The 25,731-nt window shown below is 38.3% G+C and overlaps 1 protein-coding gene and 2 pseudogenes across 2 annotated transcripts in view; all 3 read right to left on the reverse strand.

The window, feature by feature from the left end:
• Window positions 1–25,731, reverse strand: part of PRIM2 (DNA primase subunit 2) — a 320,402-nt gene that overhangs the window by 75,369 nt on the left and 219,302 nt on the right.
• On the reverse strand, window positions 10,685–12,356 carry LOC110582197 (annotated as a pseudogene). Its single transcript, XR_002480430.1, has one exon. The product of XR_002480430.1 is annotated as an elongation factor 1-alpha 1-like (transcript).
• LOC110581978 lies at window positions 22,598–23,150 on the reverse strand (annotated as a pseudogene).

The raw sequence follows: 25,731 nt of genomic DNA on the forward strand, positions 1-25,731 counted from the left end.
CTCCTATTTTCCCACACTGAGAAGTAGACATCATAGTCACTTATTTTTTTCTACAATATACTATCCAATTTGAAATGTACATTGTATATAACACAAATAACTATACCAGAAGTTATGTTTTAAGATTAGATCTACTTTATATGAGTAAAAAAAGTGGAATCACTTTTGCTAACGAAAACACCCACAACATTTTTTTACAACAGTCTTCAAAAACCATCATGAAATTGGACATTCTGAGAACATAAGTGGCTACTGTGAATTACAGAATATGAACCTGCAATCATAGTAGTACACCCTAGCTCCTAATTATCACATAGGACAAGATTTTCAAACAAAATTTTTAATGCTTTTCATTTTTCAAACAAAATTCTCAATGCTTTAATTCCAATCATGCAATTAATTCAATTACAGAAAATATGTTGAGTGCAAGGTTTATTTTTCCCCTAAGTGAACTGCAGTTTTTATAGGCAGAAGGTTGGCAAGAAGCTTTACAGTTCATCTAGGACATGCTGGAAAGCCACTTAAAACCTTTTCACTGTAATTCCTAGAAAGGAATCAACTATTCCATTGTTAAATACCCAAGTACTTAACAATCAGAAAAATTTTCTTAATGTTAGAATAACAATGCTGTTTATAACCAAGAAAAAGCCTCAAAACATAGAGAATTGTGATGGCCAAGATTACTGATACTGAGTAGGAAAACATTATCAAGTTCATGGATTCTGTAAGGAAATTAAAGACATTTGTTAGATGATCACAAAAGAAATGGTAAGAAATCATTTTCCACCATACAATACAAAGGATCAAACCAAAAAGCTGAAACAAAGGCATCTGGCTTGTACTATATAAACCTATATAAAACAGATTTTTTTTTAAAAGTCTTATACACAGCTCTTTCACATCAGTTAATTTCAATTCCCAACATTTTCCCAGACAAGTGTTTCTATTACCTTTTTTAAAGATTTTTTTATTATGTTACGTTAATCACCATACAGTCCATCATTAGTTTTTGATGTAGTGTTCCATGATTCATTGTTTGCATATAGCACCCAATGCTCCATGCAGAACGTGCCCTCTTTAATACCCATCACCGGGCTAACCCATCCCCCCACCACCCTCCCCTCTAGAACCCTCAGTTTGTTTCTCAGAGTCCATAGTCTCCCATGGTTCGTCTCCCCCTCCGATTTCCCCCCCTTCGTGTTTCCCTTCCTTCTGTTACCTTTCTTAAAGATGCCACCATGGCTCAGCACCTGCCATGGTGAGTTAACCAACTAAAAGATGGTTTCTCAGGCACACACAACTCATTTCCACATCCACAAGGAAATAACGGGCAAGAATAACTAAGAGAGTTAACCAAAGACTGAGAACTGAAATGAAAGCTGGAGGTTTGTGAATTCACCTTAGATTTCATAGGCAGGATTTGAACTTCAATATATAAATTTCTCTCATTTAATTATACTTTTACTTCTTCAAGTTTATATTCAATTTCTATTTTTTAAAAAAAGTCTGAGTAATGAAAACAGATGAGAGTATTCAGAGAGAAAGGAAAGACCTTAAGTGTAAATTAAATATAAGCTTGAAATTTACGTAATTATCAATGTTTTGGTTTCATTTTTTACTTAATTTTGCAACACTGATTTTAATTAGTCCTATTACCTTAAAAAAGAAAATTATTAGAAATTGACACTCTCCACAAATGCCACATGCTGTGAACATTCACAACTTCCTCCTCCTACCAAAAGGGCCATTACTTTCTTACATGTTATTATGCATGAAATGAGTATTCGTTAACTATCAATAAATCTTTAAAGCAAGTGACAACAACAGCTACCATGCACAGAGCACCTACATGTGCCTGGCAGTGCACTGGGCACTTGACAGACATTGCTGCTACTTACAAGAACCAATGCAAAATAGTGATTATTATTCCCACATACAGATGAAGGCACAGAAATACCTTGGGGAAGGTAGGTATGACCTTCCCCTACCAAGAAACCCTTGACCAAGATGATAAAACGAATCTAGTCAAATCTTAATAGACCCAAATAATCATCACTGTGCTTTCTTTCATAACCAATATGGTTTATCCTAACTTTGATGCACTAATAATCTGTACTTTGGAAAGATTTCTCATTCCCAGGAAACTTACTTAACTTTTGATCCTCACAAAAAAAAGCAGGTATAATTTCCTTCCCTTTGGGGGAAGAAAAACAGAAGCCCAAAATGGTAATTTGTTTTTCAGAGCTCCCAAGACAGAGGCAAGAGCCTTGTCTATGACCGCTGGCCTTCAGATCCAGCGTTCTTTCCAACGCTGGAGCCTTACCAGAAATTGAAAAGACATGTATCTGCATCAAAGTACGTGACAGGCACACCTCCTTGAAGACTCTGCGAGCTCCCCAATCTTCACATTTAATCACATAGTTGTTTACCATTTTTATTATTCCCTTAATGTCTTTGCAAGAATAGAAAGTAATACATTTTTCTTTATTTGAAAATCGAAACTGTTTAAATTAAAAAGCTATGATTACTGCTCCTAATTTTATTCTATTTAATCAGAACGTTCTACAATAGCGTTTCATTTGCAAATACAGATTCTAGAGCATGTAGTAAACAAATAATACTGGAAAGCTGGTTCAGTGAATAAAGAGTGTTTTCTTTCATAAAATATTAATACAGGCCTGCAAACCTGTATTTCTGCCCATGGTATCACTTCCTACCTCTGGCTAGGTGATACGGTTTCATATAAATAATGGGGGAGAAGACTGATAAAAACAGCTAACTCCTTACAGTAATAAGACCAAGTTACTTACTGCATTTGGGTCACATCGTAACGAATCACATTACTGGTCACAGACACATGTGTCTGTGTATGTCTACATCTAAAAATGGGACTAACTGCACCCATTCTGATTCATATGGCCGAATACAAAGCATTTTCAAATACTCAGAAAAATCTTAAATGAGGTATTACACATACCCACAGCAAACTGTCCTTTTGAATAGGGCTCAAAAGATACTTGACACCTCAAGCAATAAATAGTGAAAAACCTTTCCTAACACTGTACAACAAACTGGAGAAGAAATGCCTATGAACAAATAGGAATAGTCTATGATCAAATCAAATGCATATACATATTTTCACGCAGTCTTAAAATGCCAACTGTAAGAAAATAATGCAAAATGAGAAGGTTATAAGCAGATTTCACATCTGGAAAATTACAATTATGGTTTCCACTGCTTTAAAAAAATGATGAAAATACTATGCTGAAAAGATCCTTTAAAATTCATTTTAAAAGTCCTGCAAATATGACAAAGAAATGATTATAAACACAACTTAAATATGGTGATACCATTTCTCACGCTAACAAGTAGGAAATGGATAAGGGGAAAAAAGGCAGTGCATGTTTTGCTTTTCCCACATACTACACAATAAAGTATTTTATGTCCTGTTGAAAATATGACAATACATTTGATAGCATTTCCTACTGTGCTCAGAGAAAAGCTTTAAGATTCCAAAAAAGTTTTCCTCACATTAAGAAATTCAAACATAAAAAATCTAAAATGCAGAGCATTCAGATTACACGCATCTTTTCAACCACTATCCACCAATTCACTAAATAACTAATCCTACGTATGTAACTAAAAATTTAAAACAAGGTTTCTCTGCAGTTACAACTGTTACAGAAATGCAGCATCCACACTTTCATTCTTTAGATTCATGCTATTTCTTAGATTTTCACGTAAGACCACCAAATACTGACCTACAATCACTTTTAGCATCAACAGAACAACATCATGCTGTTAGGAAAACAATTACTATGTAATTTTAAATGTTTGGTTTGGACGGCTAGTAGAACTAAAAGTGTAGCTATGAAAAAGTTCTATTTCTGAAAAGCTAAATGATACTGAGTGCTTATTATATGCAAGGCACTATTCTAAGCCCTTTACTTGTATCAACTTCATTTAATTCTTACAACAACCTTTAAGACAGATACTATTAGGATCCTCATTTTACAGACAAGGAAACTAGAGCATGTAAAGATTAAATAACTTGGCAAAAGTCAAGGTTATAGCTGCTAAGTGGTAAGAACAGGAATTTGAATCCAAGCAAGTTGATTCCTAAGCACTCAATTGCTCTAGAAAACTACCTCTGCAGTTTATCAGATAAAACTTACTCTCTTTATTCAGAGGAGGCGGTGGGAAGAGACAGAAAGGAAATGGGAATTATCCTAAATCACCTTACTTCTCATCCTTTAACTTCTGAACCAAAAACTTGGGATGCCAGTCCACTGGCTCCCACTGGTGTTTGCATCCGAGATAACCAGAATTGGTATTAAAACTTCAGTTTTGATTCTGAGCTAAGTTTATGACTTCAAGCAATTCATTTAACCTTTTGGGACTCAATCCCAATCTATAAAATGAGATCCAAAAATACTGCCTTCCTTACGAACCGTATTTTTCAGGGTAACATACCCAAGATGATTAGGGAACATTCTTTGAGAAGAATTCCAGCCAGTAAGCGTAGAAGTGAAAATAAGATAATTGATTTGGGAAAGATGATTCAATGGATAAAAACATTAGATGAAAAGTTGAAGGGGAACTTTACAATGGAGGCTCTGGATACTGATAGGCCTCCTGATAGGACACAATACAAAAAACAAGGTATCTCTTATGTAGAACTCTTGCCAAAAAGGTTGAACCTAAATTTACTTAAGTCTTTACAGCTAACTTCACTTACAAGAAAAATGGGAAATATGGTAACAAATGACACCACAGGAAGCAAACAAATCTAGAATGTGAAACACTCTATAGAACTGGTTAATTGCTTCATGGAGCTACAGACTGAAAACAAACAAACAAAAAAGGAAAAGAAAGAAAAGGGGACGTTAAGTAAAGCATTACTAGAAGAAACTCAGGAGACAACAGCCAAATGTAACATATGACTAACATTTAGGTCCTGGTTCAAACAAATTGGGTGTTAAAAATATATATTTTTAGGCAACTGGGGAAATGTGGACTTGGCCTGGATAACAGATGTTATCAAAAACTTATTGTTAATTCTGCCAAGTGGTAAGATAATGGTATTACAATTATGTAAGAAAATGCCCATATTTTCTAGACACACATAGTAAGGTATGCGGGCATCACAGGACATAGTCTGAAACTTACTTTGAAATACTTCAGCTAGGGATGCCTGGGTGGCTCAGTCAGTTAAGCGCCTGCCTTCGGCTCAGGTCATGATCCCAGGGTCCTGGGATCGAGCCCAGCACTGGGCTCCCTGCTCAGCAGGGAGCCTGTTTCTCCCTCTGCCTGCAGCTCCCCCTGCTTGTGCTTTCTCCCTGACAAGTAAATAAAGTCTTCAAAAAATATATATATAAATAAAATATGTCAGCTAAAATACAAAGAATTAAAAAAATAAATAAAATTCAAATAAAAAGTGATAAATAAATGAAATATGGAAAACACTACTAATTGGTGATGATACATATGTGGGGATTTGTTTTTGCATATGTTTGAAATTTTTCATAATGTGAACATTTTAAGAAGTATTTTCTCCATCTGTCTCATAAGCCACTGTGAAGATCACTGACTAAAAGTATATAAAAGTAGCTAAAACACACAAAAGGCGTTTGATGAATGTCAGGCTGGAAAACAAAGAAAAAAATTAAGGAATCTGTGTTCTAAATTAGGAGTCTGTAAACTAGGTCCAGCCCACAGGACAAATTCAGAAAGCTGCCTGTTTTTGTCAATAATAACACAGTCTCGACCATTTGGTTAGATATTACCTACTTTTGCTTTCACGCTACAGAACCAGGGTAAGTGCAACAGAAACCATACAGTCCACAGAGTCAAAAATTTTTACTATCTCCTCCTTCAAAGAAAGGTCACTTACTCCTGTTCTAAATTCCATATTTTTATTGCTTCTTTGGGAGGAAAGCTGGCCTCAAAAGATTTTCTGAGCCTACTGCTTAGACTTTACCATGGACTTCCCTATGCTAGCCTCTCACAAATAAAAATAAAACCACCCTCAAAGTAGGGTTTACTTTTTTCTATATTAAGTGAATAAAATCACTTCATAGCTTCAAGGTAGTTGCTACCTTTAGTAGATTTAGTAGCCCGTTACATCTAGAAGCTTTTAATGAAAGTAAACAAACAAGCCAAAAAAGCAGAGGTAAAAAAAAAATTAAAAATATCTATTATTATTATTTTACTTCCAAGTTCCCTCAGTTTACTAAAATAGCCAGAGGGAAACAATATATTACATGTTTCAACACATTACAACCAAAGGGTGTTTTTGTTTAGGAAAGGAGGGAAGGAGAGAGGGAGGAAACACAAACACACAAACAATGCTAGGACTTTCCTTCTTATGAATCCAGCAAAGAACACTATAAGCCCATGGGCCATTTTTCCTAAACTATAAACTTCTGTATATTTTGGATTAATAGTTTAAACACATTCTTTGGCAGTCTTCAACTTAGCTTACATAACCTTCGAGTACACCCATGAGCTGATTAGTAATTTAAGGCCTGAGAAAAGCAAAGTTTCGGAGGGAAATACACTGAGACATGAATGAGTTTAATATGCAAGTACACTAGCTAAGGGGCATAATTAAAACTACATCACTCCTTTAAATCTACATAATTATGTCCCAAAGACATTCTCATTAGTAACTTTTACTTCGCCACTAAACCAGAAAGAGCCTCAGGTCTACAGGGTTGGGAAATAAATATAAAATAAAAAGTAAGGAATATTCAAGTCAAATAAAATACCTGCAAAATTCAATTACTGACCTTTCCTTTTGGAAGTAATTATAAAATCAACCAGTCAACCATCACTGCTAGTGAGTCCACAACAAAACATACTACCATAACATCTGTAGATCACCTTTTGCCCCAAATTTCCAAGGAGAAATGACCAAGAAGGTTTAATACACTATTTTTAACTTTAGAAGAGAGAAAGCGGCTTTTTCTGACACTAACACAACTGGAAATCTCTATTAACCAGCACTTCCTTTACTATGCAATGATAATTGATGTTTCTAATGATCAGCCTGCAGCAGTTCCAAATTCTGAAGTTCATTCTAAATCATTAAAAAGAAGATGAAATTATGTTCAGTTACTTTAGGTAGTGAGTGCACTTCATAATATTCTCATTACTTTAAGATTAGTAATATATTTAGGATACCAAGGATAACTGTCCATCAAGAGGCTGTTCAAGGCAGACATTCACAGGGGCCACACTGAGAAGCTCTTACATTATGGTCGACAGTACAAAGAGAGAAAAAAAAATCCCTTCTCTCCAAATCTAGGGCACGAAACTCTATGAGGTGTTAACAGAAATTTTGTCCAGGGGCTTGAAAGAATTTTAAAGTCCTTTTAGGGAAAATATTGGCCTAAACAGTGACCCTTCTTCCCCCTGCTTCTGTTGACACTGATTCAATCTTCTGAGACAGAAGCTAGGTTTTTTGTTTTTTTTTTTAAGATTGTATTTATTTGCGAGAGAGAGAATGAGAGACAGAGAGCATGAGAGGGGGAGGGCCAGAGGGAGAAGCAGATTCCCCGTTGAGCAGGGAGCCCGATGCGGGACTCGACCCGGGGACTCCAGGATCATGACCTGAGCTGAAGGCAGTCACTTAACCAACTGAGCCACCCAGGCGCCCGAGACAGAAGCTAGGGAAGCAATTAGAAAGCTATTGTAATAATCCAAGTAAGAGATGGTGATGGTGTGCGTGGCTCAGCGCTGTGACAGTAGGGATAGTCAGAAATGATATACTTTTAAGGTTGAGCCAAACGGATTTGCCAACAGCATAGGTATGAGGAAGATGAAAGGAGCCAAAGATTGTGTACCTCAAGGTCTTTGAACTGCGCAACTAAGAGAATGGAACTGCCATTATCTGAGACAGAAAAGACTGCAGGAGGAGTTGGACTGGGGCGGGCTGGTGGACCAGGAGCTCAGTGCTGGAGACTTCAAAGACTGAGATGCTTCAAACATGACTGTGTTTGTACGATCTAGTGCACTTGGGAAATCAGGGCCTAGAGCTCAGGGAGAAGGCTAGGCTGAAGATACACATTAGAAGCCTTAAAAAGGGGAGTCCATCTACAGAATCAGTATAAAGTTTAAAAACAACATAAAAATACAAAACTATGCTGTGTCCTGGGGCATAAACTACTGGAAAAAGAATGGAATATTGCCTTAGGGATGCTAGGCATCTAGGACATCTACAGTGTCTAGTATCTCATGAACTCCTCTGAAACGGTTCTTTAAATTTTGATCAAAGGGTAAATATATATTTGCCGCAACAGGAGAAAGATGATCACCATGACATCAATCAGATGGTACCCTGAGCCGAGTAGGTCACACATGATTTTGAGAAAGGCACAATGTGCTGCAGGTGGGAAGTACAGGTAAAACCAAAGAAAGACTGTGTGAATGCACTAGAACAAGTGGAACACTGAAGTTGGGCCGTCATCACTTGGAGCCCCAAGTGATTTTTGCAATGATAACTTCCATGGATTCAACTTAAACCCTTTATGTGTGCAACCAAAAATTCAAATAGCCAAAAGGTGGGGCAAACATAAAGAGTTTGAGAGGCACTGACCTAAAAGTTAGCATTCTGGCACTCAATGGAAAACTGAACTCTGAACAGATCTCATCTCAGCACTCCCCACCAACTTTCTTTGGATACCTGGTATTTTAAAGGAAAATCCAAACACATGTATCGAGTAAACATTCATTTAGATTTTCTAATCTCTTTCCCTGTATTAAGATCACCAGACAGCAGTGAAACCAGCCTCTAATTTCTCAGCATCTAGCAGAAATACTTTTACTGAGATTTAATAACATGCTCTCAGCTTTTACAAAGGTTCAATATAAGAATCATCCTCCTGAGTGACAGATCTGTGTCTTTAATCAAACCATAGTTTAAGAGGTCCTCCATTATGTTACCAATAGCCTTTCTATAAACACTTCATAGATCATGAAATACTCATGTGTCCCAACTCTGTTATGTCCAAATCCTGTCATCTTTCGAGGTTCAATTCAAGCATCCATTTCCTCAGGAAGCCCTCTGCAAGTACCCTAGGTGGATGTAGTATCTCACTCTGAAGCTTGCCCTAATACTGTACTTATCATTTTCTATCCCACATTGAGAACCAAGAGAAGAATATTTTATGATCTACTATACATTAGTGTGCTAATAAGTAGTACACTAAGAGTATTATATGCAATCTCCATACCAATGCCATTACTATCTTTATTTGAGGGATGAGAAAAGCAAAGTTGAGAGAGGATGACTCATCAGCCATACAGCTAAAAAGCAGATGAGGTCTGAGCTCTGGTCTGATTCCAAAGACTACGTTCTCCCTTGAGACCACATTGCCTTCCAAAACTACTGAACTACTCTGCAGGAGGCTAGTGATTTATTATGTTATGAGAAAGGTTTCCAAGTATCCAATAAATGTTACTTGAGTTTAAACCTGAAAAAAGAAACATAGTCTTCACCCCTCAAAAAGCTTATACTTAATTGGAAGGTAATTCAAAACTTGTATTATATTGAGATACCAGTCTAGTATAGACTATATACCTCAAGGCTATGAGTCATGTCTTATGTATATCTTTTCATTCACAACCTCTTAAAACATTAGTATTTATACAGAGGGTTTAATTAATATGAATATATAAGCTCTTCTGGTCTAAAAAAATTATATGTCTTTCCAAAAATGAGGATCACGGGATCTTCTTCCCCCTTAGCTAAATGTAGGGCTCGCCTAGTAATTAAGTTACCTAGGTGTTTAGCAATGCCTATTTCTCTGTTTCTTTCAGTATTTATCCTTCATCCTTCTAAGCGAAGAAGACAATACCATCAAGGCAATCTAGTGTTTGTGGTATAGCCTATCCAGAAAACAGAAAGATTATGTGAACCTTGCAGCTTCTACTAATTAGGAAATTCACTGAGCTTCAGGATGTCTCTTTGCAAAATTCGAGTAATGATAAGAATACCTACTCTCATATGATGAATTCCTGAAAATTAAGTAAGAATATTTACAGAAAGTGCCGGGCACACTGCAGGACTCAATAAATGCTAGCATTCCCCATTCTAACAAATTACTACAGATGGCTTAACTATGCCAGAGGATAGCAAGCTTACCCCAAATCAGTCATCTTTTCTAAGAGTCAGTTAAAATATTAAATATGTTTTTAAGAAAAAGAATAATATTTTCTTACTTCATTTGTCTCTATCAACAACCTTAAACATTATATCCCCTATGGATGGCTACTTTTTCCTTCACTGTAGATAAACCCTACAAACAGTATAGAAAGTATTTTCCTTTAGGATTTTGGTTTATCTTCACAAAGAGAAAATACCACAAGCCATTCACCCTGGCACTCAGGGTCCACTTGCTCTGAGGATGAGCCACGTTATAAGCAACAGTCAGAAGAGCAAATTATCTGGCTGGAGGGGTTCCCTGAAAGAATGACAGCATGTTCCTGATCTTTATGATCTTTTATCTTTCATGTTCCTTATACTTTTTAATTGAGAAGTATGTCTTTATTCCTACAGCTATATTCAAATGTGAAGGGAAAAGAAAAAAAAAGTAGCACATCCTGGAACTTTTAATGAGGAAAACGAATAGCTTGACATAGTAAAGACCATTTTCTTTTCTTTTCTTTTTTTCCTCATTAAACTTTTGTTTTAATGGGTCTCAAAATTCTGTGACAGATTTTTGGTCAGGTTGTTTCCATTAAAAAGTACTGATTTTAAAAACTAATAACTTAAAACTGCCACACACACACACAAAAAACAAATGGTCCACAAAACATTCTCCTTTCCTTCTGAAGGTTTTACGATGCATTGTTATCATTAACCAGTCTTTTACTATTAAACTTAAATGGCCAATTGACACAAACAGTTCTGAGACCGTTCTTCCACCACTGATTAAGACTGAGGTGGCAGGTATTGGGGATAATATTCATTTAGCCTTCTGAGCTTTCTGGGCAGGCTCGGTGACCTTGCCAGCTCCAGCTGCTTTCTTGTCCACTGCTTCGATGACGCCCACAGCAACCTTCTGACTCATGTCACGAACAGCAAAACAGCCCAGAGGAGGATAGTCAGAGAAGCTCTCAACACACATAGGCTTGCCAGGAACCATATCAACAATGGCAGCATCACCAGATTTCAAGAACTTGGGACCATCTTCCAGCTTTTTTCCAGAACGACGATCTATCTTCTCCTTCAGCTCAGCAAACTTGCAAGCAATGTGAGCTGTGTGACAATCCAGCACAAGTGCATATCCAGCACTGATTTGGCGTGGATGGTTCAGGATAATCACCTGAGCCGTGAAGCCAGCTGCTTCCACTGGAGGGTCATTTTTGTTGTCACCAGCCACATTGCCACGACGAACATCTTTGACAGATACGTTCTTAACACTGAAGCCCACATTGTCCCCAGGAAGAGCCTCACTCAAAGCTTCATGGTGCATTTCAACAGACTTTACTTCAGTTGTAACACTGACTGGAGCAAAGGTGACCACCATGCCAGGTTTAAGAACACCAGTCTCCACTCGGCCCAAGGGACAGTACCAATACCACCAATTTTGTAGACGTCCTGGAGAGGCAAACGCAAGGGCTTGTCAGTTGGACGAGCTGGTGGCAGAATGCAATCCAGAGCTTCAAGCAGTGTGGTTCCACTGGCATTCCCATCTTTACGGGTGACTTTCCATCCCTTGAACCAAGGCATGTTAGCACTCGGCTCCAGCATGTTGTCACCGTTCCAACCAGAAATTGGCACAAATGCTACCGTGTAGGGTTGTAGCCAATTTCTTAATGTAGGTGCTGACTTCCTTAACGATTTCCTAGTATCTCTTCTGGCTGTAGGGTGGCTCAGTGGAATCCATCTTGTTAACACCAACAATTAGTTGTTTTACACCCAGTGTGTAAGCCAGAAGGGCATGCTCACAGGTCGGCCCATTCTTGGAGATACTGGCTTCAAATTCACCGACACCAGCAGCAACAATCAGGACAGCACAGTCAGCCTGAGATGTGCCTGTAACCATGTTTTTGATAAAGTCTCTGTGTCCCGGGGCATCAATGATGGTCATATAATACTTGCTGGTCTCCTATTTCCACAGGGAGCTATCAATGGTGCTACCACGTTCACGTTCAGCTTTCAGTTTATCCAAGACCCAGGCATACTTGAAGGAGCCCTTTCCCACCTCAGCAGCTTCCTTCTCAAATTTTTTGATAGTTCTTTTGTTGATCCCACCACATTTGTAGACCAGATGACCAGTAGTGGTAGACTTGCCCGAATCTACATGTCCAATGACAACGATGTTGATGTGAGTCTTTTCCTTTCCCATTCTGGTTTAGGTTGAGGGGTGGTTTTCACGACACCTGTGTTCTGGCAGCAAACCCGTTGCGAAAAAGCAGTAAAGACCATTTAACCAAATACATATTAAGGAAAGACTAGGTGTACAGCATTTTATCCAGTGCAAAGAGGTTGGTGGAGTCTCTGGCTACTTAGACACTTAAAATCTAGTTGAGATTAAAAGGGATGTTCAGGGAAGTAGTCAATGCTGGCTCAGATATTCAGGAAGAGATCAGCACAGGGGCTGGGCCTTAGATGATAAACACGAAGCTTTCTTTGGCTCTTGTTTAAACTAAATCTAATTCATCCCCAGTAGTACTGAAATTAATTCCATCTAGCTGCCCCTTGATTATTCAGACTAATCATCAGAAAGTGCAATCTCTCCCTCTTTTCTAGATAATACATTTATCCATGCTATGGGAAGACTAAAATTATCTTTTAAAAAAATCACATAAAATTTTGCTAGTGGGCACCTGGGTGGCTCAGTTGGTTAAGCGACTGCCTTCGGCTCAGGTCATGATCCTGGAGTCCCTGGATCAAGTCCCACATCGGGCTCCCTGCTCAGCAGGGAGTCTGCTTCTCCCTCTGACCCTCCCCCCTCTCATGCTCTCTCTCTCGTTCTCTCTCAAATAAAAAAAAAAAAAAAAGTTAAAAAAAAAAAATTTTGCTAGTGACCTTGAATGTCAACATCTAAATCTAACAAAAATATAGCTTTTAAAATAACATTATGTGTAAACCATATGTGCTATGGAGTCCATAAGAAAGGAATTATTATTGTTGGCTGAAATGAAACAATATGGTTGTAAACAGAGACTAAATGGGATTGCCACAGTATCATTCAAACTGCATCGTTTGTGTAAAAGGCCTCAAGGTTCAATCAACAAAATTAATAATTAAAATACATAAAACCGTGGCAGATAATCATCACCATAGAACAATGTTAAAATAACCTGTAAGTGTTGACTTATCAGAAAGAGCCCTTATTAAAGACAGATTATTTACTTATTTATTTTTACTATTCCTAGAAGGTCCATAAATTGGAGAACAACAGTAAAAGACAGAGAATGTCTTACATAGGGTATATCTTGGAAATCATCTTGGCTCTAGTTCTTTTCAGTAAGAATTTAGAAACTGCAGAAACATACCGTTTGAATTCATGTGTGGCCAAGGCAATGCTTTCCAAGGGATAAGGAAGCAATAACGGGACAGGAAGTAGCCTTAAGCTAACGTTATGACATCCTTGAAACTCCAACGATCAAGGTAGAGTGTTTCTGTGGTCACAGTATCACTAAAGAATGAGGACACCCAGACATCAAAGCAAGTAGGAGAGTCAAGGCTTTCCTGGTAAGTTAATATAGGCATACCAGGAAGTGAGAAGAAAGGGAAACCAAAGTGCATGTAACATTAGCCAAAAAGAGGAACCACCCCCACCTTTAAAGACAGAAAGAATGGGACATTTCCTGGAAAATGAGGAAAAATAGTTCATAATCTCTTGTTCAATCATCTTGAGTGAAATCATTTTTGTTAGTGAATATTATATTCAAATAAACTGATAAAAATGACTATGTCTTGGGCGCCTGGGTGGCTCAGTCGTTAAGCAACTGCCTTCGGCTCAGGTCATGATCTCAGGGTCCTGGGATTGAGCCCCACGTCAGGCTCCCTGCTCGGCAGGAAGCCTGCTTCTCCCTCTCCCACTCCCCTGCTTGTGTTCCTGCTCTCCCCATCTCTATCTCTGTCAAGTAAATAAATAAAATCTTAAAAAAAAAAAGACTATGTCTTAAATTTTTGATTTCCTAAATAAATACTTTCAAGGGGAATTTTTAAATGGTTTTAAAAACTGAAGGTAGAATTAAAAGTGTAAGTGTGATGAAATTCATATCCAAGAGAATTTATCAACATACATTTTTTCTTCCCTATTTGGGTAGAGAAACATCACATCTGTGATAAAATTTAAAACCATCAAAGGGGAAAGAAAGCACAGTTCATCTTTAAATATGTTTAAAAGTATTATCATTCAGGGCGCCTGGGTGGCTCAGTCCTTAAGCGTCTGCCTTCAGCTCAGGTCATGATCTTGGGGTCCTGGGATCGAGCCCTGCATCGGATTCCCTGCTCCACGGGAGGCCTGCTTCTCCCTCTCTTACTCCCCCTGCTTGTGTTCCCTTCTCTCGCTGTGTCTCTCTCTGTCAAATAAATAATATCTTAAAAAAAAAAAAAAAGTATTATCATTAGATCTAAATTACCACAGTTATACAAATAAAAATGTCTTTAATGCATAGTTCCAGTGAAATGTCAGTTATCATTCTGATTTTACCTTTATATATCCATTAACTAAACAATATCACTTAGCCACTACCTAAGCTAATGACAATGATGTATTGTTTCATAAATATTTACTCATTCTGACAAATGCTTTGATTCCCACTGCACTGTCTGAATAAATCTAATAGGATAAAATACAATTTATTTGCAGAGTTTTTAATATTACTATGCAGCATATCTGAAATGAATTTTCATCATGCAGTTTATTTTGAAAGGCTATGGGAAATAAGTGTTTATTTATAAAAAGAATTTCTCACTAAAAAATTGCCCAAGGAAGGAGAAGAAGACAGTTGGAGAGAGAGAAAGCTAGGATTTTTTGCATGGTGATGACAAAGCTGATCTGCCAGAGGCAGGGCTAGGACTTAAGTGTGAAAGGAATGATATTTACTTTTTTGAGGTCTATGTGAAAATTCAGAGAATGAGGATGACATATAGGAATCTATCGGAACAGTTGAGGAAGTGTTAGACAGTGAGTCTGAACCAATGCAAAGGAAAAAGAGAAAAGCTGAAATAAAAGGCCTTTAGGTATGAAGATGTGGAGAAAAATTAAAGGACGTAGTAGCTTAAACAGGATTAATTTAGCTCAAGACTGATGGACAATATTATAGACATCAATCATCTCTCTTTGGAATATTTTTCCAGTGGTTGGATAAAAAGATAGCCAGAGTTCTTTTGAGATTTTAGCAGGAAAATCATCTTTCCCTTTCTCAAACTTCAGGACCTTGACTAATTCATGGTATCCTCAGGTCTAGGTGTGATTATCTGAGTGTTACTCTACTTACCCCACTAAGCTATCGGGATCAAAGGCCTGAGAAAGCCCCAGTCAGTCCAAGAGTGATCACAAAGCCTGATACCTCATTTACAACCATAACCTTCCAAAACAAAGGGTCTGAAACCTGAGATGCAGTGGGCTCAGTATAGGCCTTGGTATACGCAAAGGCCCACTAAGGCTTGGCTTCTCGCCTGATTTCTACGAAGTTTGCCCAAGTCTTACAGACTGGGAGTCAGCCTCAACCTGTAAGGGTGCTCCATTGTCTCCTGCTGGCCTCTCCTGAACCACTAACTTCTGGACTAAATCTGGCTTCACTACAGCTCAACTTCCAGAGATCCAAACCACAGTATCTAAGGGTTCTAAAATCCAGTGTTTCTGGATACATTTGGACTGTTTTCCTTGCCACAAGTTTTCTTCATTGTAAAATAGTAAATACCAACATTTGCTCATTCCAATTGCACTAAGATATGATAAGTAACAATAATGCCAAGCCTAGAGCTCTTATGCACAACCAAACTCAAGCTGTGGTTAAAATGTCATCTTTTAAGTTTTCCCTGACTACCCTATTCAAAACTACATTCCCTATCTTCTCTGAAAAACTTTCTCCATAGCATCTATCACCAAAAATATGTAATATATTTATTTCTTTATTGCATCTCTCCCACCAGAATATAAACTCCAGAGGGTTGATATTTTTGTCTATTTTGTTCATTGCTATACCTCCAGTATCTAGAAGAATGTATGGGACATAATACTCGATAAATATTTGTTAAATGGCTGAATAAAATACACTCTTAACATAGCCACCCAGAAAAAGACAGGTTAGCCTGGACATACCTGAGACAGTACAAAAGAAAATGACAAGTTTATTCTGAGGATCCTAGGTCAAAAAGCAATCTACTTCTTAGGGTCCCTCATCAATATCATCCCCAACACCCAAATTTTTTAACCTGAGTATCTATGCCTCATCCTTTGCTGAACCTATATTCTTACTTAAAAGCCTTTCTTCACTAGGATTTTTGCCAGTCCAAAACATTAACCATCTAGACCTCCTCGTGAGTAAACATCCCTTGATGTTTTACCTGATTAGGGTTCCTACATTTCTGACTGAGCTGAATACAACCATAACCACACCTTTAAGGCACAATCATTCTCAGAGTCCCCACAGCCATGGAAACTTACAATCTCTTACTATAAAGAGAAATGCAGGTTGACAGGTGCAAAATAGCTATTTGGTTATTTTTTTTCAATGAAATGAAATCCTACTTTATACAGAAGTAAACTAACTGGAAAGATGATGCCAAGTATTTTTTTTTTTAAGTAAAACAAACAAAAAAAAATCAAGATTTATAGGAATATGATGAATGATAGAGACATAAAGGGTTAAGAAAGCCAAGAATATACCTTCTCCACATACCAGGCCCTTCAGAGTTCCTAACTAATAAATCTTCCAAACAGGAAAAAAAAATATCCCTCAGTATCAGAAGTCTGACCCATTTTAGAACTTATTCATACCCAATTTATTTGGAGACAATTTACCACCAATACATGGTAATTAAGACATACTCTGTGAAACGTTAAACTGGTACCGTCTTATTGTCCTTCTCTCCTAAAAGCAATGCATACATGAACAACAAAATTTTAACCTGATTTTTAAAATGCCGGATAATGTCATTTTAATACAACCCAATCCATAAGGTATCACTGATAAGACAACAGTTATAAATAAATGATTAAAGTTTAAGTCTTCTACTTTTTACCTCATTTTCATAATTTAAGAATTGAAAAGCATTTGGAGTAGAATATCAAAAGCAATTACTTACTAAAGTTAATTTTTTCCAGAATAGTGTTGGGGGGAGGGATAATAACATCTGTTTTATTCGAACAATAGGCTTAACAAACTACATAATTTAATTGAAAATTTGACTAGCTAGCCTCTTGACAATTCATGAAATCAAGTCCAACCTGCTCGAGTCAATGTTTAAATATTAATTCTTATACTGTGTTATCTAAAATTTGTATTCCAAATGCAATGGAAGGCATGGAGATAAGACATATACCCTTGGGCAGAAGACATGAACAGACATTCTTCCAAAGAAGACATCCAAATGGCCCACAGACACAGGAAAAAGTGCTCAATATTGCTCGGCATCAGGGAAATCCAAATCAAAACCTCAATGAGATACCACCTCACACCAGTCAGAATGGCTAAAATTAACAAGTCAGGAAATGACAGATGTTGGCGGGGATGCGGAGAAAAGGGAACCCTCCTACACTGTTGGTGGGAATGCAAGCTGGTGCAGCCACTCTGGAAAACAGTATGGACGTTCCTCAAAAAGTTGAAAATAGAGCTACCATATGATCCAGCAATTGCACTACTGGGTATTTACCCCAAAGATACAAAAGTAGGGATCCGAAAGGGTATGTGCACCCTGATGTTTATAGCAGCAATGTCTACAATAGCCAAACTGTGGAAAGAGCCAAGATGTCCATCGACAGATGAATGGATAAAGAAGATGTGGTATATATATACGATGGAATATTATGCAGCCATCAAAAGGAATGAGATCTTGCCATTTGCAATGACGTGGATGGAACTGGAGGGTATTATGTTGAGCGAAATAAGTCAAAAAGAGAAAGACATGTATCATATGACCTCACTGATATGAGGAATTCTTAATCGCAGGAAACAAACTGAGGGTTGCTGGAGTGGGGGGTGGGGTGGGAGGGATGGGGTGACTGGGTGATAGACACTGGGGAGGGTATGTGCTCTGGTAAGCGCTGTGAACTGTGCAAGACTGTTGAATCTCAGATCTGTACCTCTGAAGCAAATAATGCAATATATGTTAAGAAAAAAAAAAAGGAAGAAGAAGAAGAAGGTAGCAGGAGGGGAAGAATGAAGGGGGGGAAATCGGAGGGGTAGACGAACCATGAGAGATGATGGACTCTGAAAAACAAACTGAGGGTTCTAGAGGGGAGGGGGGTGGGAGGATGGGTTAGCCTGGTGATGGGTATTGAGGAGGGCACATTCTGCATGGAGCACAGGGTGTTATGCACAAACAATGAATCATGGAACACTACATCTAAAACTAATGATGTAATGTATGGGGATTAACATAAGAATAAAAAATTGAAAAAAAAAAAGACATATACCCTTAATATGCACACAACTTTATCATACATTAAAATGTTAAGAAGAGAGAATATAACAGAAGTTTTGCACAAAACTTTAAAAAAATATACTCCAGATGACTTGGTAACTGCTAAAGGTACCTTAAAATTGGTACCCAAGAACAACAGTGAGATTAGACTTTTTTTGCAACTCTTTTTTATTGCATTCAAATTACTTTCTTAGGATATCACTGGTGTGAATATTCAAGCAAAACACAGTTGCTTTGAAAGAAAACCAAAAACATAATCAATTATTATAATTAACATAACCAATTACTAAACTATTAAGGTTTCAGTCTACAAGTTAAAGGTTTATAAATACATTGAGAAAACATGTGAATGATTATAGAATAATATTTATTGTTTTTAAATTATTATTAACTAATATTGGTTTAACACTTTATAGATTACATAGTATTTCATGTATCTACTTAATTCTTTGCAACGCTTTAGCAGGCATTACTATTGTCCCCATTTTAATTGATGATATGATTGAAGCTCAGGTGATTAAATAAAACTGAAAACCTCTGTTCTTAATTGTGTCCTCTTAAGTCTGTATGGTTGGTCACACCAATGTCTATCTAAACAACATTATCTATTCTTCTTCTTGAGAGTACTGGGGAAAGCACAGGGTTTGGAATAAAATAGACTGGGTTCTAACTGGGGATGTACTACCTCTGCCACCTGGGGAAAACTCATTAAACTCTCCATAAAAGGAGGATTAATATTTACCTTGCAGTGTTGTTGTGAGATTAAAGGAAATAAGGAACACAGGAAGGATTTAGTAACAGTATGCCTGTTTTGCCAGTTCCTGAACCTGAATAAATTTTACCTTCTGCCCTTTCTGCTTCTGCTCTAAGGCCACAAGAAAAAGCAATATAAAGTGCTGACTTAGCCAATTACAAATTTATGGCCTAGTACTATATTCTCATTAGTAAACGAGACCTAAATAATACCTATTCCCTAGGACTATTTTAAGAATTCCATGAGACGGTGGGTGCCTGGGTGGCTCAGTCGTTAAGCGTCTGCCTTTGGCTCAGGTCATGATCCCAGGGTCCTGGGATTGAGCCCCACGTCGGGCTCCCTGCTCCAGAGGAAGCCTGCTTCTCCCTCTCCCGCTCCCCCTGCTTGTGTTCCCTCTCTCGCTGTGTCTCTCTGTCAAATAGATAAATAAAATCTTTAAAAAAAAAAAAGAATTCCATGAGACGATGCATGTAAAGTATTAATTATAGTGCTTGGTATATGCTAGGCTCTCAATAAATGATCAAATTGTAATCATTCCATAGCTTAGCAATCGTTTTATTTATTTTAGGTGAACTCCTTAGCATCTTTCCAGTAAGTGTTACTCTACACTCTCTTCAACTTCCCTTAAGCCTTAACTGCACCAGATCCTTCTGGTAAATAAATTGCCTGCCTACTTTACTGAAAAGATGGGCAATCAGCATGAGCTTCCCCAGCTCTTCTTCCATCCTTCCAACACTTCTTTACCAACTTAAAATCTTTCATACACTCTTCAGGTCTCAGACAAATAGGGATCCTCACTAAACTCCGTATGTAATGCATTCATTCACTGAACAAATTTTACTGAACAGCTACGACCTTGCAGGTGCCGTGCCAAGTGCTGAGTGTCTGGTGGTAAAAAAAGGCAGAAACGGTCCCTACTCTCAGCATCATACAGGAGGGGAGACTTATACTATAAATATATGTTTACAAATTACCTTTCTTTTCCTCGAGCCTTGTTTCCTCAATTATTCCCAGCACATCTCCATTTCCAAGAGTTTCACGGATTCTGCCCTTGTGAGCATGAAAACAATCTTTCCTTGGCCCAGTCATCCTCTATAGCTAATGTTCTATTTCTTTTCTTCCTGACTTCTCAAGACTTCTAGAATAAATACTCTATTTCCATTGCCTCCATTTCCACATATGGTCAATAAGACTAGGAAATCTGTCTTCTGTTCTTTTCCTAGAATGACTTCCTAAGAACAATATCCATGCTGAAAGTAGCAAGTACACCTTACTTTTGAAATTCTCCTCTTTTTTAAAAAAAAGTGCCCAGGGGGCGCCTGGGTGGCTCAGTCGTTAAGCGTCTGCCTTCGGCTCAGGTCATGATCCCAGGGTCCTGGGATGGAGCCCCGCATGGGGCTCCCTGCTCCACGGGAAGGCTGTTTCTCCCTCTCCCACTCCCCCCTGCTTGTGTTCCCTCTCTCGCTGTCTCTCTCTGTAAAATAAATAAAATCTTTAAAAAAAATAAATAAAATTAAATAAAAAAATAAAATTTAAAAAAAGTGCCCAGGACCCCAGACTGTTTCCTCCCTTTTACTCCAATATTTCTGATAAATTCTGCTTCTACTTTAGGTTCCTCCATTTCCATTTCAAACAGAAGGTATTCCCTCACAGTTGACTCCTCTGCTCTCTAAATTTCTCTCTATACTCTCCATTCGCCAGCTTATTTACCTTCAAAGGATTTTTCTCTCATTTTTATTTCAGTGACTCCCAAATCCACATGTCCATGTTTCTTCTTACAGAACAGTGCCTTTCACAATATAAGTACTCAATAAACAATCACAGACTTGGAACAAACAAGCCAATCAACCAACCAACAAGAATTTCTACTTGGACATCATTTCAAATTTACACCTAAAACCAACCTCATGATCAATTTCTCTTCCACTCTAATCCCAGACAATTCAGCTCCCTGCCCATCACCTACGTCAATGGAGCTTCTAACCTTTCTAAATTACTTAGGCTGATCACCTGAGTTAAATTTCATTCTTTCCTCATGCTGCTCTATAAACTATTCCTCAAAACATTTCTTAAATCCACCTTTTCCACTTTGTTCTTATCACCATCACAATAAGACCTAGTCTGGTCAACTATTTATCCCATTCCTACTCTCTCCCCATTTCAAGTGTGCATGCATTCTCCAGATTAATCTTCTGAAAAAATAATTCCCCTCCCATTTAAAATTCACTAACGACTTCTTTCTCTTGACTAAAACCAAAGTTCATTTAAAGCAACTATATTCTGGCACTCATATTTAAAGAAGCCAAATTAATTTGAACCAAATGGAAATGCAAGTGGAAACTTTGTTCATACTATTTTCTCTTTCTCAGTAAATCTTCATAACATCTCAGATTCATTGTACAATTTGAGTAAATTATTCAAAGTTATGAAATTATATATATCTAACTAAACTACAATCATCAATTGGCCTTACACATATGACCTGATCCCAGTTAGCAGTTACCCATCTAGCAAGACCACTTCCCACTGGCCTACTAATCCATCTATCTTTAGTAATTATGTTAAAATAAAAGCCTGTATTTACAGACTTATCTCGAGTTACAATTATACTTCTACAGTTCAGGTTTCCACCACCTATAGGAGAGTCCACAGTCTTTTATCTAATGGTCCCTTGAAATGCAGTCCCCCCAACATGGAACTCCCTTCTTGCTAACTTTACCTGCCAAATGTGACATCCCCACTCAGTGACACATTCAGCAACTATTGTGTGTGTGTGTGTGTGTGTGTGTGTGAGAGAGAGAGAGAGAGAGAGAGAAAGCTTTACTTCTACTCTCAAACTCTTACAACTTTGCATAAAGCCCTACCTCAGAGATGGCAGAAACTGTAATAAACGACCCACCCCCCTACACAACACAGCGAATTTTAATGTCCCACCCCTCTTTGGGGGAAGGGAGGTTACACTACACACTTTTGGAGATGCCCCAAAAGTTGTCTGGCACTTTGGTACAGAACGAATTTGGTCCGATTTCTTACTGGCTTAGCTTACTGGCTTACTAAAAGGCATATAAAGTTGGTTGCTCAACCCCTCTGGGCTGGGGTGGGGCAGAAGGTAGACAGGGAGGTGGTCTGGGACAGAAGGGCAGACCATGGGTGTGGGCTCAAGTTCTGGACGACAGAGGCAGTTGATCCTGGGTGGCTGCTGGGGTGGCTGAGGGCAGCCTGAGTGTTCAGGGTGGGTAGATGCTTCTCTGGTGGCCTTCATCTGCCCAGTCCACCAGCTCACTGCTCTGAAACCATAGCTGGATCTCCCTCTGGGGCCCCTCCACAGAGTCGCTGGCATGGATGATGTTCCTGCTGATGTGGAGCTGAAGCCCCCCCGATAGTTCCAGCGGCAGCCTCAGCTGAGTTGGTGTGTCCTACCATGGCCCTTGAGGAGCAGACCACGATGGGGCCTTCCCAGACCATGGCCACCATGGGGCCAGAGGTCACGTAGCTAATGAGGGCTGGGTAGAAGGGCTTCCTCTGCAGGTCATGGTAGTGCTCAGCAAGGGCTCTCTCTGGCGCCTGCAGCATCTTCATCCCCACCAGCTTGAAGCCCCTCCTCTCAAAGCACTGGATCACATCCCCAACAAGCCACCGCTGCACCCCATCTGGCTTCACCACAACCAGCGTCCGCTCCCAGGTCCAGGAGGACCCTCCCGAGCTGGGGCATGAGAGCAGGCTCGGGCCCGGGGCCCACAGGCCGCTCAGCAGCCCCGCACGCCCCAAGAGGCCTCCCATGACCCTCAGCCCGCGGGCAGCTGGCTGAGCGCAGAAAGAGCACGGGCAACTCTTCAGTAACTATTCTTTCTGTCAGCCCCCTCCTCTGTTCTACTACAGAATTCTATGACCATCTCTACCACAGCAATTATCATACTGAATTTGTATATTTGGAGTCTGTAAAATCTTCATAAATAAGGCTTGTTCCTTTTATTGCAGTATCTCCAGAACAACACTTGCCATGGTGACTCAATAAAAATCTGTTGAATAGTCAATGAATGCAAAGTAAATGGAATAAGTATGTATGTATATATACACACACATGCATATTTCTTTGTACTTTTAATGAGAATCAGAGTTTGACTACTATATTATTTAAATATCTGTAACTGGGGGCGCCTGGGTGGCTCAGTCATTAAGCATCTGCCTTCGGCTCAGGTCATGATCCCAGGGTCCTGGGATCGAGCCCCGCGTCGGGCTCCCTGCTCAGCGGGGAGCCTGCTTCTCCCTCTCCCTCTCCCCCTGCTTGTGTTCCCTCTCTCCCTGTGTCTCTGTCTGTCAAAATATATAAATAAAAACTTTAAAAAAAAAATCTGTAACTGAAACTATATTTCTGGAAATTAAATAACAGTGATGATAACTGGTTACTACTTCCTTTATAGTTATTTTATTCTTTCAACCCATAATTTTGATTTAGAAAAATACATGTAAGACAACAAATTTGGTTAGCTACTAAAATAACTGTTAATGTTTCATAACTTGTTAGAAATATACCTCTACCTAAAAAGAAACAAAAAAATTTATTATACTAATAGCCACTTTTCAAAGCTTTGGCAGAACACCATGTATTCACCAAACATCTAACAGTTGCCAGGTCTTGTGCTAAGTCCCTGAGACCCAAGGTGGAAAAGTAAGTCCCTACATTCAAGTAGCTCAAAATCTAGTCATAAGACACACACGCAAACAAAGATATTACAATTTGATAACAGTTCTAAAGATGGTATGTACAAAGTTCAATGAAGATAGATCACTACTGGTATTCTATTTTAATATAGCAGGGAAAAAATGGAAATTGTAATTATTGAATAAAAAAACAAGTATAAGACAATAAACTAGAAGCCCTATCTTCTGCTATGATAACCTTTAAGGGTTCTTAACCATTTTTATACCATGGGCCACTTAGGCAAGCCCATGATGAGAAATCTAATTCATAAAATAAATAGTTTCTATTGCAAATTTCAGGTTCCATTAGAATTCTTGGTTTAATTCAGCTTCATGTTCACTATAAATAGAATAACAGCATATTAACAAATAATCGTATAGTACTGTGCTCTGAGTTATGTGAAGAAATCTGGGGAAAACAGACGAAATTTTCTAGTTTTCCAGGTATTTATTTGTATGGAGACTTATTCTTCAGTTCATTCCATAAACATTTACTGGGTGCCTACTATAAGTCAGGCACTGTTCTAGGTGCTTGGACATGCAACAACAAAACAGACAAGATTCCTGCTTTTTTATAGTCTTTGTTCTAACTACAGGATATAGATTATAAATGAACAAATAAACAATAAATATGAGGTAGTGCTAAGGGCCCCATATTATGAGAGTATTATCTGGTAGTAGCAAGTAACTGGTAGCTATACAAGGTGGCACCTCTGCATTATTAAACCATCTACTGGAGAGTGTGTGCTAGTCTGAAAAAAGTTTTAAAAGAAGAGGGAAATAACCAATCCAAACTAACACCTCTGAATAAACATTTTACAGACAGATGGCTACTTCTTACATACACAGAAGCACTGACTTAATACACTGAATTCCTAATAAAAAATAACTAAAAAATAGCATCAGAACCTTAAGTTGCACATTACAGTCACCTTACTACTATTAAAAAATGTTTATGAGAAAACAAGAATTGTACACTATAATACAAAAATTGCTAAACCTTAATACAAGATATCTAGGGACATGCTACTTTAATATTTATACTCTCGATGACAGTTACAAAAACTACTACATACAGTTTTAGGCCATTTTACTGTCAAATTCTCCTCCAACATGAAGTATAACTTTAGATAGAAAAGTATTCAGAGTATTCAACAACAACTAAATAAATGTCTGCAACAAACACAAGCAAGGGAAGATGAGAGAAAGAAATAGACACTAATTAGGCAGTCAATTGACTAGGAACAGAACAACTTAATTTTTAGAAAGGAGTTGGGAGAAGCAATACATAGGTCTGCGCAGTACAACAATGTTGCAGCTCCAAAGTGCTGGAGGTACTACTTGTTTCTCAGTTGCCACAAAAGTAATGGCTAAGTACCCATAATTTTTGTTCAGATGCCCAAAGCAACGTATCTCAAATAAGGTACTATGAGGACATATGCATAAAGAGAAAGAAATCAGACATCTGGTCATTTGGAAAGCAACAGTACAGAAGAATTTCCGTTGAAACGGACTATATCATCACAACACATTTCTTTTTTTTTTTTTTAAAGATTTTATTTATTTGAGAGAGAGAATGAGAGAGAGAGAGCACAAGAGGGGGGAGTGGGAGGGGGAGAAGCAGACTCCCCGCTGAGCAGGGAGCCCGACGCGGGACTCG

Source organism: Neomonachus schauinslandi, chromosome 8 (genome assembly GCF_002201575.2).
Source record: "Neomonachus schauinslandi chromosome 8, ASM220157v2, whole genome shotgun sequence".
Taxonomy (NCBI): Eukaryota; Metazoa; Chordata; class Mammalia; order Carnivora; family Phocidae; genus Neomonachus; species Neomonachus schauinslandi.